Below are 16,791 nucleotides of genomic sequence, written 5' to 3'. Positions count from 1 at the left end.
GTGATCTCTCATGGTTTCAAATAAAGTGTATAGCCTGAAAAATCGTTTTCAGTTACCACCACAAATATGCACTGCAAAGATCAGTTTTACCATCATTTTAGTTTTGTTCACTTTCTGCTAATTCCAGTCTCCCACCCATACCCCTCTGTGATCCTTCCTGGAGCGTCACTCGTCTGCCTTTTCCTTCCATTGGTGAGGACCCCCAGGTCCCTTTTAGCCATCTGGATCATGCTCTGATTTCCCCATAGGTTAGGAAGTCACCAACTGGTTCCTTTATATGCCACCTCTCGAGAGGCCTGCTCAAAGCAGCTCACCACTAAAGAATAGAACCAAAGCAAGCTGCCAATTATCAACCAGTCAGGAGATAAAATAGCCTGCACAGTGTTCAAAGGCAGGAGGAAATTCTTCTGCCACAGTGGTTGAAAATACTCAATTCCTGTCATAATAGTAATTCCACATCCAAATATGAATGAGCCAAAATTAGTTCTGCCACAATGGTTGAGAATGCTCAATTCCTATCGTGATGATAATTCCACAGTGGTCACCAGCTAACCCTGGTTAGTACTGTGCAGAAGAAGGCCATGGTAAACCACTTCTGAACCACTCTGAAAACCCTATGATAAGGCAATCCAAAGATCTAGTGCTGGAAGACAGAACCTCCAGCTCGGAGAGCACTCAGTCAGCTATTGGGGAAGAGCTGAGGACAACTACGACTAGTGCTGTTCTTAGTGATGCAACCGGACTGAAGCCAAAAAGATGTTCAGTTGTTGACGTGAATGGATGCAAAAAGAAAGTCTAACACCGTTCAATGTTTTGGAGAACGTTCATTCATAAGGTTACCATAAGTCGGAAGCAACTTGACGACAATTCACACACACATATGTGAGGGCAAACCATAATTCTCTTGACCCATTACTTACATCAGATAGATGGCCTGCCAGATGGTCTGAGAAAACCTATAAGCAGGAGCGCAGAAACCTAATTATTGGCCACTAGCAATGGGCTTTCAGTATGCTGACCCAGAACATGGAGGTTCCATTTATTCACGATGGCTAGTGGCTGGGCCCAGATTTGTCTGGCATTACAATTTTGAGCCACCTGTAGTCCCTATAAAAGAAAGAAGGTGAGTGTAGTGGTTAAGTGCACAGACTCTAATCTGGGAGAACCGGGTTTGATTCCCCACTCCACCTGCAGCTGCTGGATGACCTTGGGCAAGCCGTAGTTCTGTCAGATCTGTTCTTGAAAGAACAAAGTTTGTCAGAGCTCTCTCAGCCCCGCCTACCTCCCAGGGTGTCTGTTGTGGGGAGGGGAAGGGAAAGGAGTTTGTAAGCCGCTCTGAGACTTTGAGTGAAGGGCGGGGTATAAATCCAGTCTCCTCCTCTCCTTCTAAATAGAAGGACCTGGGGGGGGTCAACAGTGGGAGGGCTTCTAATGTCCTGGCCCCACTGGTGGACCTCCTGATGGCACCTGGTATTTCTGGCCACTGTGTGACACAGTGTTGGGCTGGATGGGCCATTGGCCTGATCCAACATTGGCGTCTCTTATGTTCTTATGAAGGAGAAAAATCCATACTTAGAGTCCAAAAGAGGAATAGGTGTGAAAATTAAATATGAATTGGATTTCTTTTTGGAACAACACTAGATTAACATCCTGGGCATTGTAGGGTTGAGCCATATATTTATAAAGGTGCTAAATTTAAGCTCATCTGGAACATGACCAGGTTGCATATAATGCTCCACCATTGGGGCATCTGTAATTTGATTTTGTATCCTAGACTGGTCACTTTGGGGTCAGGCAGCAATTTTTCTCCAGGCCAGTTTGGCCAGGGTTCCTGGAAGTTTTTTGTCATGGAACAGGGATCACTGTGGGTGTAGGGGGGGTGGTATTTGTGAATTTCCTGTGTTGTACAGGGGGTTAGACCAGATGACTCTGGAGGTCCCTTCCAACTCTATGATTCTATTTTAAACATACAAGGACTGAATTTGATTCCCCTTCATGTATTAGTGACCAGGATCCTAAGCAGGGAATTCTTTAGTCAGTGGCAGGGTTGGAAAGAGAGCTGCAAGGAACCTTGGAAGTCATCTAGCCCAGCCTGTGTGTCACTGTAGGAGCAGGCAGCTACGGAGCATTTTCAGGTGGGCCTCAACAATATACATCCTTGTTGTACTCCTTTTCCTATGCTGAACCAATCAGTTGTTCCATATCCGGTTCTAACTGTTGCTTCTTGGCCCTTATACAGGTTTCTCAAGAGACATGTGAGGTGGTCTGGTACTCCCATCTCTTTAAGGACCTGCCATAGTTTGTTGTGATCCACACAGTCAAAGGCTTTAGCATAGTCAATGAAGCAGAAGTAGATGTTTTTCTGGTACTCTCTTGCTTTCTCCATAATCCAGCGAATGTTGGCAATTTGATCTCTAGTTCCTCTACCTCTTCGAAACCCAGCTTGTACTTCTGGCAGTTCTCTATCCACGTACTGTTGAAGCCTAGCTTGTAGGATCTTGAGCATGACCTTGCTAGCGTGTGATGTGAGTGCAATTGTGCGATAGTTTGAACATTCCTTGGCATTGCCCTTCTTTGGGATTGGAATGTATACTCAGAGCCAGACTTTGACCAAATACAGATGTAGTTAGCTTCCCCAGGTTTGCTATATCATCCTTTCAGTCATATTGTTAGAATGACTGGCCAAGAAGAAGTTGTGGGCAGCGATGAACTTTTCTTCATCTTGAACCTACTGCCCATCAACTTCATCGGTATTTTGTGAGGGGGGGGGGAGCTATCTTTGTCAACTCTCCACCCCATGCCAAATTTCATAAGCCTCTATCACGCCCCCGCCCTTAGTTGTCTCTTTTCTAAACAGAAAGGTCCCAGACTCTTCAGCCTTTCCTTATAGGAAAGGTGCTCCAATGCCCCCCCCATCATCTTGATTTGCCCCCCTCTGTACATTTTTCCAGCTCTGTGATGTCCTTTTTGAGAGATGGTGACAAAGACACACCTAGCAATAACACTGCTTGCAGAGATGAGTTTGGTTCCACTTCTTGTATTACATTTGACAAGCCTTTATTGGCATACGTATACACATACAATAGGAGATCAGATTAAATATAGATCGGAAAATACAAATCCATATAGAGTAAAATTGGAGCTACGGCGCAGAAAGATAGCATGAAAGCAGAAAAACCTAATGGTTACTTATCAGAACGTATAGCCATAGCACTAAGAAGAAACCTTGCTACTATTTTGGTTATTTCCGTATCTTGATTATCAAGCAAAAACAGAACCTTAAAATTGTCAGTAATCTCTGAGAATTGAGCTAATACAGGATACCGAAGATTCTGGCGGGGCACCAGATAAAAGGGAGATTGAAACAGGGGACAGTTTCAACACAGTCCTTCTTCCAAGGACAACACCTGCTGGAGTAGGGGATCCCCTGGAATCTGCCAGAGAGAAGAGCAGAAGGAAGAACATTAAATCTGGCTCTGCGCAAATTTGGAGCAATAAGTTGATAAAGATATACAGCTGGAAGATTTGCATTTGGAACAATCCCTAAATTTAGGGGAGAACCGGTTCTGTTGGCCAAACTTCTTGTATTACTGACCAAGCTCCTAAGAAGGCAGTTCTTTAACCGATGGCAGGGCTGGAAAGAGGGACTTGGAAGGGACCTTGGAGGTCGTCTAGTCCAGCCCTTATATCAGTGCAGGCGTAGGTAGCTTAAAGGGCATTCTCAGCCTTTCCGTCATACCCTTAGAATGACAAGCCAAGAAGAAGTTGAGGGCAGGGAAGAACAGGGGATCCACAGACCTGGAAGCCCGACCGGCCTCCCAGGCATATTGGGGAGGGCAGGAACACCTCCTCTCCCCACCCCCAAAACAAAAAAGTCTCCCCGAGCAGCACAGACGATGCCTGGGAAATACTGTAAGAGGCTCAGCCAGAAGCTTCTCCTAAAGGCAATTTTGCGGAATAGAATTGGTGTGTACAAAGTTCGGGATCACGCCTTAGAGGCATGGTTGCCAAATATGCGTGGGGAAATTCCTGGAGATCTGGGGGTGGGGGAGGGACTGATGCCATAGAATTTAGCTTTCATAAGAGCCACTTTATCCAGGGGAGCTGATCTCTGTGGTCTAAAGTCGACGAGTTAAATTCCAGGATATCTCCAGGCTCTGCCTGTAGGTTGGCAACCCTCAAACCAGTGGGCGGAAGCCTCTCTTCCCCGTTCCCACGGTCTCCGGTTGCTCTCGAGTGGAGGGAGGCTTGCAGGGGGAGGTTCACTCAAAGGGTTAAAGGAAAGAAGTTCCCCTTTCCTAGAGGGGCCTCCAAGGAGGGAGGCCACGTGATTCGCCGCAGCCCCTCCCTGCTTCGATTCCTTCTGGTTGAAAAGTTGCCTTGAAGTTAGCTGGCGAAGTCCCCGGCGGGGTTGTCCGAAGGGGAGCGGAAGTAGCCTGGCAGGTGGTGCATAGATTTAAAAACAAACCAACCAACCAACCAGATAAGTAGTGAAATAATATTTCCATTGCAATATTTGGCTTGGACTCTCGAAAGAGGAGGAAGGTGATCCCTTGCTCTCCAGGTGGAGACTCTTTGGAGAGGAGGGGGGGGGGATGAGTGGAGAGCTGGACCCACCAGTTCTGGGATCAAGGAAAGGCCCTGATGCCAACGGGGCCGGGAGCAGAAGGGAGCTGTGGGGAAAAGCCGTGCAGAAGAGCTTGGGAGTCGACGTCCTCCCTCCAGATGTGCAGCGCCAGCTGTTCCGGCAGTTCGGCTACCAGGAGGCGGAGGGGCCGCGGGAGGTCTGCAGCCGACTCCACCGTCTTTGCCGCCAGTGGCTGAAGCCGGAGAGGCGCAGCAAGAGGGAGATGCTGGACCTGGTGGTCCTGGAGCAGTTCCTGGCCATCCTGCCCCCGGAGATAGAGAGCTGGGTCCGGGAATGTGGGCCGGAGACCAGTTCGCAGGCGGTGGCCCTGGCAGAAGGCTTCCTCCTCAGCCAGACAGAGGAGAAGAACCAGGACCAGCAGGTGAGGGGGGCACAGGATACGGCCAAGGATATACCCTCAAAATACATGTGGATGACCACAACTTTTTAAGAACCTCTTCACACCTCGTTTCCTCTTCCTTTTCTAATCAGTCTCCCCTTTGTGGGCTCCCCACCTCTGTTTCAGGGGCAGGAATGGATCATGCAGGAACGTTACCCTGGAGCAACTTTTCCAGGTAAGATTGAAAGGGGTGTCTTTCCCAGTAGATGTTATCTTGAATGTAGACAGGCTGCTTTTACAAATCTCAGTATTGTGTGCAAAAGATGCTGCACTCCAGCTTCACAATTTATGGTACTCTTTCCTTGAACAAGTATTTCTTGTGTCTGAACCGGCATCTTGAATTATACCCATAAGCCAATATACAGTGGATATATTTCTCCCATTGCTGAAGGAACAGAAATGGAAAAGACAGAATGTCTTCCAAGTACCCTTTTTTCCTTCACAGGTGGTGCAATGAAACCGGTGGTGTGTTCTTTACCATCTGCTTGTATCAAAGCAGCTTCTGTGAAGCTGGAGCAGGTAAATGTGGACCTGCGGATCACGCCCCCTCCCCCCACCTCTCCCTAGGCCTGAGAGATTATTCCTCTTTCCTTTCACGGCTGTCCTGCTCACTCAAGAGAAAATGAACTTACCTCATGAAGGTTTAAATGCTCCAACTTCTAACCATAGTCCATTTAGAAGGAAAAGATTTCCTACCTTGGTGTGAGGAAAGAGGGCTTCCCTTTTTTGTCTCTTTTCAGGGTATTGTGACCATTGAGGAAGTGTCAGTTCATTTCACTGAGGAGGAGTGGGCTCTGCTGGATCCGGACCAAAGAATCCTTCACAAGGAAGTCATGGAGGACAATCGTCGGAATGTGGCCTCTCTGGGTAAGGCTCCCCAGTCCCTTGATTCACAGGTGCTGAAGGGAGAAATGGCTCCTTCTAAGAAGGATGGTATTAGGGCTCTTCTCATAGGGATTGTCATAAAGGGAGTGAAGTGGATCAGGTCCACACGCAGGCAAGGGAGAATAGTGGGCTCCTCAAGTGTCCATTTGTAAGCAAATAGGAGAAGTTTGTTAACTAAAAAAAAATTCCTCTAAAGGGTCATTGAGGATTGAACAGACAAATGGCCACGGAAGTCCAAGGGGAAGAAAGCCAAAAGGGGAGGCTTTTCTACTGGGCCTCCTTATGGGCTGTTTTGAGCTCCTTCAGGGAAGGTTGAGATTAAAAACCACCTTTATAGACAGAGGAATATGATAGAAAAATTAGGGGTTGTTAGTCGGCGTTCAGCATTTTGGGGATCCATCACCACCTTATCCTATCTGGTAGGACTGTAGTGTCTCTTTAAAGGGAGAGGAGCCCTTAGACGGCAGCGCTTCATCAGAGCCACGTTGGTGTCAGACTGGGATGCTGGGTCTTGTGTGCCTTTGAAGGAGGCTAAGATATTGTATCCTGGTGGCTCTGCCTGGGCTGAGACTTCCCTTCGCTGTGGAGAAGTGCCTTTCTTCTTCACATCGGGCCACTGGATCCTTCTATATCAAAGCAGTAGTGCCCCCTCCTCCCAGGGCTTTTTGTAGCAGGTACTCTTTTGCATATTAGGCGACACACCCCTAATGTAGCCAATCCTCCAAGAACATACAGTAGCCCCTGTAAGAAGAGCTCTGTAACCTCTTGGAGGATTGGCTACATTAGGGGTGTGTGGCCTAATATGCAAAGGAGTTCCTGCTACAAAAAGAGCCTGGCTCCTCCCATTGCTTACAAGTTTTAGGAATTTATTAATTTGACATTCCCTTTTTTTTTGGCACTATGGGGGGCTCCCCAGGTTAAAATCTGACTGTTTCTTAGAGTTGAAATGTTTGGAGGTCACTGTTCTGTTTCTTTCCCTCAAAGAGAGACTTCCCTTTCTCAAACCTGATTCCATGTCCAGAGTGGAAGAAGCAGGCGATCTGCTTTTCCAAGATCCAGAAGAAAGAAAGAGATCAGCAGGTATCGGCTTCCTTTTGTCTTGGAATAGGGTAGGACTTCTTGTGGCATTACTCTACCTCCTGGAGAACAGAGTGATTTCTCAAGAGGAAACAGACAGAGAATGTCTATGAAAGTGTTTTCTCAGTGTGGAAGAGAAGTTAAAATGGGGACAGAAAGGCTGGCTTCATTGTACTTCATTTTGGGGGGAAATGTTTATACAGCTTTATTCAGTGATATCCACACATTCCACTTTACCTAAATAACTCTTTAAGGCAGCTCAGAAAAATCAACAATGCCATCAAACAGCATTAGAATTTAAAGAAGCTGGGGGGCATTAAAAAAGTGTGAAGTATTCATTGAGTAGCCTCAAAAATATCTACTGAACAGTGTAAAACCCTTCTCCACCCTGTCTGTCCAGCAAAATCTGTTCTGCATAGTGTTTGAATACAGGAAGAGATTGGCCAGAGGTCCCTCTAGTCTGGCCTCCCATTTCCCAGAGTGGCCAAATAGAGGCCTTGGAAGGTTCAGAAGCAGAGGAGGAGAGCCAAATCCTCCCCTGGGATTGCTTTTCTGGCATCCAGCCTTCCGAGAGAGACCTTCTCAAACATGGAGTCCCCTGGCCTCTGATGGACTTTATCCTCCAAGGAAGAACATAAGAACATAAGAACATAAGAGACGCCAATGTTGGATCAGGCCAAAGGCCCATCCAGTCCAACACTCTGTGTCACACAGTGGCCAGAAATACCAGTGCCATCAGGAGGTCCACCAGTGGGGCCAGGACATTAGAAGCCCTCCCACTGTTGACCCCCCCCCCCAAGCACCAAGAAGACAGAGCATCACTTGCCCCAGAGCCCCTAGCTATACCTTGTGGCTAATAGCCACTGATGGACCTCTGCTCCATATGCTTATCTAATTCCCTTTTGAAGCCGTCCATGCTTGTAGCACTCACCACTTCCTGTGGCAGTGAATTCCATGTGCTAATCACTCTTTGGGTGAAGAAGTACTTCCTTTTATCCGTTCTAACCCGACCGCTCTGCAGTTTCATGGAGTGCCCACGAGTTCTTGTATTGTGAGAAAGGGAGAAAAGTACCTCTTTCTCTACCTGCTCTTTCCCATGCATAATCTTATAAACCTCGATCATGTCACCCCTCAGTCGTCTTTTCTCCAAGCTAAAGAGCCCTAAGCGCTTTAACCTTTCCTCATAGGGAAAGTGTTCCAACCCTTTTATCATTCGAGTTGCCCTTTTCTGCACTTTTTCCAAAGCTATAATATCCTTTTTAAGGTGTGGTGCCCAGAACTGCACACAGTATTCCAAATGAGGTCTCACCATTGATTTATATAGGGGCATTATTATATTGGCTGATCTGTTTTCAATACCCTTCCTAATAATCCCCAGCATAGCATTGGCCTTCTTTATTGCAGTCACACACTGTCTCGACATTTTCAGTGAGTTATCCACTACAACTCCAAGATCTCTCTCTTGCTCAGTCTCTGCCAGTTCAGACCCCATCAATGTGTATTTATATTTAGGATTTTTGGCTCCAATGTGCATCACCTTGCACTTGGCAACATTGAACCCCATTTGCCATGTTGACGCCCACTCGCCCATCCTTGACAGATCCTTTTGGAGTGCCTCACAATCCTCACTGGTTTTCACCACCCTGAACAACTTTGTATCATCTGCAAATTTAGCCACTTCACTGCTTACTCCCATCTCCAAATCATTAATGAACAAGTTAAAAAGCAGTGGACCAAGTACTGATCCCTGTGGTACCCCACTGCTTACCACCCTCCACTGAGAAAATTGCCCATTTATACTCACTCTCTGTTTTCTATGAACTAGCCAGTTTTTGATCCATAAAAGGACTTGTCCTTCTATCCCATGATTTTTGAGCTTACTTAGGAGCCTTTGATGAGGAACTTTATCAAAAGCTTTCTGGAAGTCAAGGTAAATAATATCTATTGGATCCCCCTTGTCCACATGTTTGTTCACCCCCTCAAAGAACACTAACAGGTTAGTGAGAATCAAAAGCTGATTAATATGTGGGAGGATTTGTCTCCTTTTGCAGTGATTTCTGCCCTGCCATGATCAACAGCAGTTAATGTGCTTCTTCCCTTTATAGTTTTCTCTTTCTATTCCAGAGGTGGAAGGTCCCCAGAATAAGTCCAAGGGAGAACCACAACAGTTCCTGTTGGAAGACAAACGGCAGAGACGAAACACTGGAACAAAATGGAAGAAGGGAAATGAATGCTTTTTGTCTCAGGGTGCTGAATCTGAGGTCTTTGATAAACGGTGGGGAATCTACACAGAGGAGAAGCCATATAAATGCTTGGACTGTGGAAAGAGCTTTGCTCGGAGTGTTAAGTTTACTGCCCATCGACGTATCCACACTGGGGAGAAACCATATAACTGTTTTGAGTGTGGAAAGAGCTTTCGTCGGAGTGACAACCTTACTGTTCATCGACGAATTCACTCAGGCGAGAAACCATATAAATGCTTGGACTGTGGAAAGAGCTTTGCTCAGAGTGCTAGCCTTACGGCCCATCAACGTATCCACACAGGGGAGAAACCATATAAATGCTTGGACTGTGGAAAGAGCTTTGCTCAGAGTGCCACACTTATTGCCCATCGACATATCCACAGAGGGGAGAAACCATATAAATGCTTGGACTGTGGCAAGAGTGTCCCTCTGAGTGGAAAACTTGCTCCTCATTAAAGAATCCACACTGGAGGAGAAACCATATAAATGCTAGGAGTATGGTAAGAGCTTTCTTGGGGTGACACACTTACTGCTCATCAATGAATCCATATAGGAGAGAAGCCATGTAAATGCTTGAGTGTGGAAAGAGCTTCGCTTGGAAGGGAGACCTCACTTGGTCATCAATGAATCCACAGAGGGGAGAAACCATATTCAGGGGTATCAAACATAAGGCCTGGGGGCCAGAACCAGCCTGTTCAGGGCTGTTATCTGGCCCATGACCAACTTATATATGAAAATATAAGGTCATCTTGCACGATTGAATACATTTATTGAGGCTTTTGTGGGCTCCCCGGTAAATCTGTTGCTTTTACTGTTTGGAATCAATTGCTTTTGTTTGCATTTTGCGTAAGAAATAATATAGTTATTTGGGTTTCCTGTGTCCTTCATAAAGTTTATATCTCCAGTACCTGGCATTACATTTTATGGCACACATGGTCGAGACAGTGTGCGACCAATAAAAAAAGGCCAACGCTATGCTGGGGATTATCAGGAAGGGAATTGAAAACAAATCAGCCAGTATCATAATGCCCCTGTATGAATCAATGGTGTGACCTCATTTGGAGTATTGTGTACAGTTCTGGTCACCACACCTCAAAAGGGATATTATAGCATTGGGGAAAGTGCAGAAAAGGGCAACTAAAATGATAAAAGGGTTGGAACACTTTCCCTATGAAGAAAGGTTAAAGCACTTGGGGCTCTTTAGCTTGGAGAAACTTCGGCTGAGGGGTGATATGATCGAGGTTTATAAGATAATGCATGGGATAGAGCAGGTCGGGAAAGAAGTACTTTTCTCCCCTTTCTCACAATACAAGAACTCGTGGGCACTCAATGAAATTGCTGAGCGGTCGGGTTAGAACGGATAAAAGGAAGTATTTCTTCACCCAAAGAGTGATTAACACATGGAATTCACTGCCACAGGAGGTAGTGGCGGCTACAAGCATGGACAGCTTCAAGAGGGAATTAGATAAGCATATGGAGTAGAGGTCCATCAGTGGCTATTAGCCACAAAGTATAGATAGGAACTCAGTCTGCGGCAAGTGATGCTCTGTATTCTTGGTGCTTGGGGGGACAACAGTGGGCGGGCTTCTAGTGTCCTGGCCCCACTGCTGGACCTCCTGATGGCACCTAGTATTTTTGGCCACTGTGTGACAGAGTGTTGGACTGGATGGGCCATTGGCCTGATCCAACATTGGCGTTTCTTATGTTCTTAAGAGCTTTGCTTAGAATTTCACCCTTGCTATTGCATCGATGTATACGCACTGGAGAGAAACCTCACAACTTAAATAATAAAACCCAACAAGCAATTAAAAACAAAGCTAAAAGAAATTGAGTCTCTTTGATAGGTTCCTGGGTGGGGGAACATGTGTATTTGTTAAGGGCACAAGAAGGTGTGCAGGAACAGAGAGGTGGATCAGCAAAGGACCCAAACAGGCGCAAACTGTAAAAATACTTGGAGTGTGGAACAGGCTTCTGTTGGAATTATTCCCGGGTTTTGCATAACCAGGTCCACACCAGAGGGAAAGTCGCATAAATGCATAAAGTCGCATAAATGCTTCCAGTGTGGGAAGAGTTTCAACCACGTCCAGCCTTAGGTCCCTGCAGGGGGACAATCTTGCTTCTTATCAAAGGAACCAAAAGAAGGGGAAGTTGTAAATGTTTACTCTATTGCTGGAGGTTTGGTGCTGTATGTGGCCAGAACTGTACAGTTGTTGAGTTGGTTCTTGTTAAGACATGTTCCATTCTCAAATAAAACCGTTCAGATTCAGTTTGTGACAAAGCGTGGGTGACTTCGTCATAGCCCTTTATCACATGTAATGGAGGGGGGTTCCACATACCCACGAGTGTGATTGGAAGGGGGGGAAATCTTGCAGTTTTGGGATTTGACATCCCTTTGGCCAAATGATTCTTTCCTAGTGTGTTTTCCCCACTTCCTTGGTACTCTGTTACTATGGCCAAGATATTAAACTAACTTTCCAAGGGATTAGGTGACTTCATGAAAGATTGCTATTGTGGCTAATCGCCTTTTATAAGCCTAGTGGAACCTCCATGTTCAGAGGTTCCGAATACCTTCTAAATACCAGTGAGAGTTGTAGAGCTAAACATGAAAGGAATCAGGATATTCTGAACCATGCAGCCCCTAGGACTCCCCCCCCCACTTCTGCTCAGTAAGCAGTGGTTGTCTACAGCAGGCACAACGCATCTGAAAACAGAAAATTGGCCCCTGGGTTCAAGATGGTGGTGAGCCCCAAATCAAAACATCCCAACCCAGATTAGCTCAACAACACTCCACTGCTTTCTGCAATGGATGGCAAGGGTTAGGAGTTCAGGGTTAAGGGTTAGGAGTTCAGGGGACTGCCTTGAAATGGCTTTCTTCCTTTCTCCATGGTCGGGGACAGAGGGTGGCGCTTGGCGAGAGGGTCTCCCCACAGTATCCGCTAGAACAGTGATGGCGAACCTTTGAGAGACCGAGTGCCCAAACTGCGACCCAAAATCCACTTATTTATCGCAAAGTGCCAACACGGCAATTTAACCTGAATACTGAGGTTTTACTTTAGAAAAAACAACTCATACATTAACTTAAGATGATCCAAACAAAGTAAGGAAAGCAATCCCAAATGCTTTCATTTACTTAAAATTAGTTGCCAGAGAATTCGACACTTTAATGGTGGTCTGGGCTTGGCTGGGGCGATGGCACACGTGCCCACAGAGAGGGCTCTGAGTGCCACCTCTGGCACCCGTGCCATAGGTTCGCCACCACTACGCTAGAAAGCGGAGTGCCGCAGGGGGCCATCCTCTCGCCAGTGTTTAACATCTATAAGCGCCCCCTCGCCCACTTAGTCCGGAGTTATGGGCTGGGCTGTCACTAATATGCTGATGACACCCAGTTCTGTTAATGGATGGCCATCCATCTTCTGTTCCCAAAACGCCGGGTGAGGCCTTGGAAGCTGTGGCTGGATGGTTGCGGCAGAGTCGGCTGAAGTGAAATCCATCGAAGACGGAGGTCTTATATCTGGGTCAAGGGGACATGGATGTGGGCACCGGGCTTCCCACACTGGAAGGGGCACCTTTGGTGCCAGCCCAAACCGTGAAGAGCCTGGGAGTAAGTGACACTGGATGCCTGTTTGTCTATGGAGGCCCAGGTTGCCGCAGTTGCCAGATCTGCATTCTTCCATCTTAGGCAGATCAGGCTTTGTTGTTGTTGTTCAGTCGCACAGTCGAGTCCGACTCTTCGCGACCCCATGGACCAGATCCCGCCAGGCCCTCCTGTCTTCTGCCGTCCTCTGAAATTTGCTCAACTTCATGTTTGTTGCATCTATGACACTGTCTAACCATCTCATCCTTTGCCGTCCCCGTCTTCTTTGACCTTCAATCTTTCCCAGCATCAGGGTCTTCTCCAGGGAGTGCTCCCTTCTCATTTGGTGGCCAAAGTATTTGAGCTTCAGTTTCATTATCTGGCCTTCCAGGGAACAGTCAGGGTTGATTTCTTTGAGGATTGACTGATTTGTTCTTCTTGCAGTCCAAGGGACTCTCAAGAGTCTCCTCCAGCACCATAGTTCAAAAGAATCTATTCTTCGGCGCTCGGCCTTCCTTATAGTCCAGCTCTCGCAGCCATACATGACTACTGGGAATACCATTGCTTTGACCATGCGGACTTTTGTTGGCAGAGTGATGTCTCTACTTTTTATCATGCTGTTTAGGTTCGCCATCGCTTTCCTCCCAAGGAGCAGGCGTCTTTTAATTTCAGATCAGATCAGGCTACTGAAGCCATATCTTTCTCCCCAAGACCTAGCTGCAGTGATCCATGCAATGGTCACCTCCAGGTTTGATTACTGCAATTCGCTCTACGCAGGCTTACCCCTGAAACTGATCCAGAGATTACAGCCGGTACAAAATGTGGTGGCACGCCTGCTGATGTCGACGCCTGTGCAGGCTCACGTTCGCCATGTGCTTTGCCAGCTGCACTGGTTACCAGTTGAATACCAGATCCACTTCAAGGTGTTGGTAATCACCTTCAAAGCCTTATACGGCCTCGGACCAACATATCTAAGGGACCGCCTCTTCCCTTATACGCCTCGAAGAGCTTTATGCTCTAGTAATCAACATCTCTGGCCCCAAAGATGTCTGTCTAGCCTCGACCAGGGCCAGGGCCTTTTCTGTCCTGGCCCCCAACTGGTGTAACATGCTCCCCATCGAACTCAGGGCCCTGCAGGATCTTACTCAGTTCCACAGGGCCTGCAAGACGGAGCTGTTCCGCCACACAGGGCTCTTTATGTAGAAAAAGCCCAGCAGGAACTCATTAGCATAATAGGCCACACCCAACAGCAGGAACTCATTAGCATATTGGGCCACACTCCTGACATCACAGCTCATTAGCACATTAGGCCGCACCCCCATGTTACCAAAAGTGTGGTTATCCAGCCACACCAACCTTTTGCTTGTTATTCTGTTTACCTTGTTTGTGGTCAAAACCCAGGGCTTTTTTTGTAGCAGGAACTCCTTTGCATGTTAGGCGACACACCCCTAATGTAGCCAATCCTAATGAGTTTCTGCTGTTGGGTGTGGCCTATTATGCTAATGAGTTCCTGCTGGGCGTGGCCAACTCAGGAGCCAGCTGGAACTCCGGTCCTGTGCGTTCCTGCCCCAAAATAGCCCTGCCGCCACACTTTTGGTTGAGGCAGCGGGTGTCCACATATGGCCTCCCTGAGGTTGCTGTCTCCTATCTACTGGCCACCCATCTGCCAGCAACCAGCCATATCCATCAGTATGAATGGGTCGGAATTTTCACCAGCAGCTATAACTACTGATTTTAAATGTTTACAATGTAAATGTTTTATTGTGTTTTAAACCTGACTGTATTATTTAAGATGAAGTGACCCGCCCTGAGCCCTCTTACGGGATGGGCGGGATACAAATACGATAAATAAATAAATAATAAATAAATTTGTGAGAAACCGGGGAAGTGCAAGCATCACATCCGAGCAGGGTGGAGTGTACCCCCTCAGAAGTAGCATAATAGGGGGTTAGAACATCAGACTAAGGTCAAGGAGACCCAGTTCTGAATCCCCATCGCGCTACAGCAGGTTGCTGTTTGGCCAGGTACATAATCTCAGCCAGAGCTACCTTGCAGGGTTGTTGTGAAGTTAAAGTGGGAGAAGAATGTAAGCCTGTTTGGAGAAAGGGAGGTGGAGGATGAGAAGGGCAGGGTTGGGGGTAGGGAGAGCCCTCAGCGGAGTATGATGCCATGGAATCCATCCTTCACAGAAGCCATTTTCTCCCCGGGAAATGGTCTCTGTGCTGTGGAGATAAATTATTTCAGAAGATCTCTAGGCCCCACCAAGAGGATGGCTGCCCCAGGTGGGGCTGTTATATATTCAAACTACCATTAAATATTGCAAACAGGCTCACTTCAAATAAAAAAGTCATAACAATCCCAGCACAGTGAAATTGCAGCACACTACTTGAAAAGTCCCCTGGAAGAGGGTTGAACTGCAAACAGTGTACTGACACTGAACCGGCTCCATATTCTCAGCTGGAGAAGGTGAGCTGAACTGGCCAGTGTTCAAGCTTTGTTGTTGTTCAGTCGCACAAGCGAGCGATCCCACAACTCTTTGCGACCCCATGGACCAGATCATGCCAGGCCTTCCTGTCTTCCGCCGTCCTCTGAAGTTGGCTCAATTTCATGTTCGTTGCATCTATGACACTGTCTAACCATCTCATCCTTTGCCATTCCCGTCTTCTTTGACCTTCAATCTTTTCCAGCATCAGGGTCTTCTCCAGTGAGTGCTCCCTTCTCACTTGGTGGCCAAAGTATTTGAGCTTCAGTTTCATTATCTGGCCTTCCAGGGAACAGTCAGGGTTGATTTCTTTGAGGATTGACTGATTTGATCTCCTTGCAGTCCAAGGGACTCTCAAGAGTCTTCTCCAGCACCATAGTTCAAAAGAATTCAAGCTTTCCTACCATACAAAGGAAGCTGTTCTGATCCAGCAGTGCCTGATGTCACCCTCTAAACACACCCCTCACACACTCCACAGTAAGCCTCCTTGCCTTTCAGCAGAACTGAGTTTGATTCCGCTTCGTGAATTAATGACAAAGATCCTAAGCATGGAATTCTGTAGTCAATTGCACAGTTGGAAAGAGAGAGTCGGAACGAATCTTGGAAGCCATCTAGTCGAGCCCCCACACCCTGGTGGCGTCCTGGTGGCTTTCTAGAATGGTTCGCTCAAAAGGGTTAAAGAGAAGGCGTAACCATTCCTAGACAGGCTCCAACACGGAAGGGCCATGTGACTTTTCGGCGGCGCTTCCGGCTTCGATTCCCTCACTGGGAAAAGTTGCCTTTCAAGTTTCCCAAGCGAGCAGCTCAGCCTGCTAACGTCCAGGCATTGCTGGCTGAAGGGGAGACGAGGCGGCCCGCGAGCCCTTGCAAAGGATTTTGCTTTTTAAAGAAATAGGTAGAAAAGTGATCCGTTGGTTTCCAGGTGGAGACTCTTTGGAGAGGAAGGAGACAACCTGGACCCAATAGATATGGAAGCTACCGAGGCTGCGAGCAGGAGGGAACCATGGGGCGAAACAGTGCAGAAGAGCCTGGGAGACAACGGCCTCCCTCCAGATGTGCAGCGCCAGCTGTTCAGGCAGTCCGGCTACCAGGAGGCGGAGGGGCCCCGGGAGGTCTGCAGCCGACTCCACCGTCTTTGCCGCCAGTGGCTGAATCCAGAAAGGCATACCAAGAGGGAGATGCTGGACCTGGTGGTCCTGGAGCAGTTCCTGGCCGTCCTGCCCCCGGAGATGGAGCGCTGGGTGAGGGAGTGCGGGCCGGAGACCAGTTCCCAGGCGGTGGCCCTGGCAGAAGGCTTCCTCCTGAGCCAGGCAGAGGAGAAGGATCAGGACCTGCAGGTAAGGGGGCACATGATATGATCAAGGATGTACCCTCGACATTAATGTGAATGACTCCAATTTTTTGGAAACTCTCCCCAGCCAGTTTCTCATCAGTCTCCTCTTTCTGTGGGTCCACTTTTGTTTCAGGTGCAGGAGGAGATCACACAGCAGCGTAACCCTGGAG

At 47.5% G+C, this 16,791-nt stretch overlaps 1 pseudogene; it reads left to right on the top strand.

The window, feature by feature from the left end:
- The window catches only part of LOC107115507, a 259,349-nt pseudogene extending 249,559 nt beyond the window's left edge, over positions 1–9,790 (top strand).
- The last annotated feature ends 7,001 nt before the right edge of the window (positions 9,791–16,791 follow it).

Source organism: Gekko japonicus, unplaced genomic scaffold (genome assembly GCF_001447785.1).
Source record: "Gekko japonicus isolate JY-2015 unplaced genomic scaffold, Gekko_japonicus_V1.1 scaffold1562, whole genome shotgun sequence".
In the NCBI taxonomy this organism is placed as follows: Eukaryota; Metazoa; Chordata; class Lepidosauria; order Squamata; family Gekkonidae; genus Gekko; species Gekko japonicus.
This window is presented reverse-complemented; position numbering and strand designations above follow the sequence as displayed.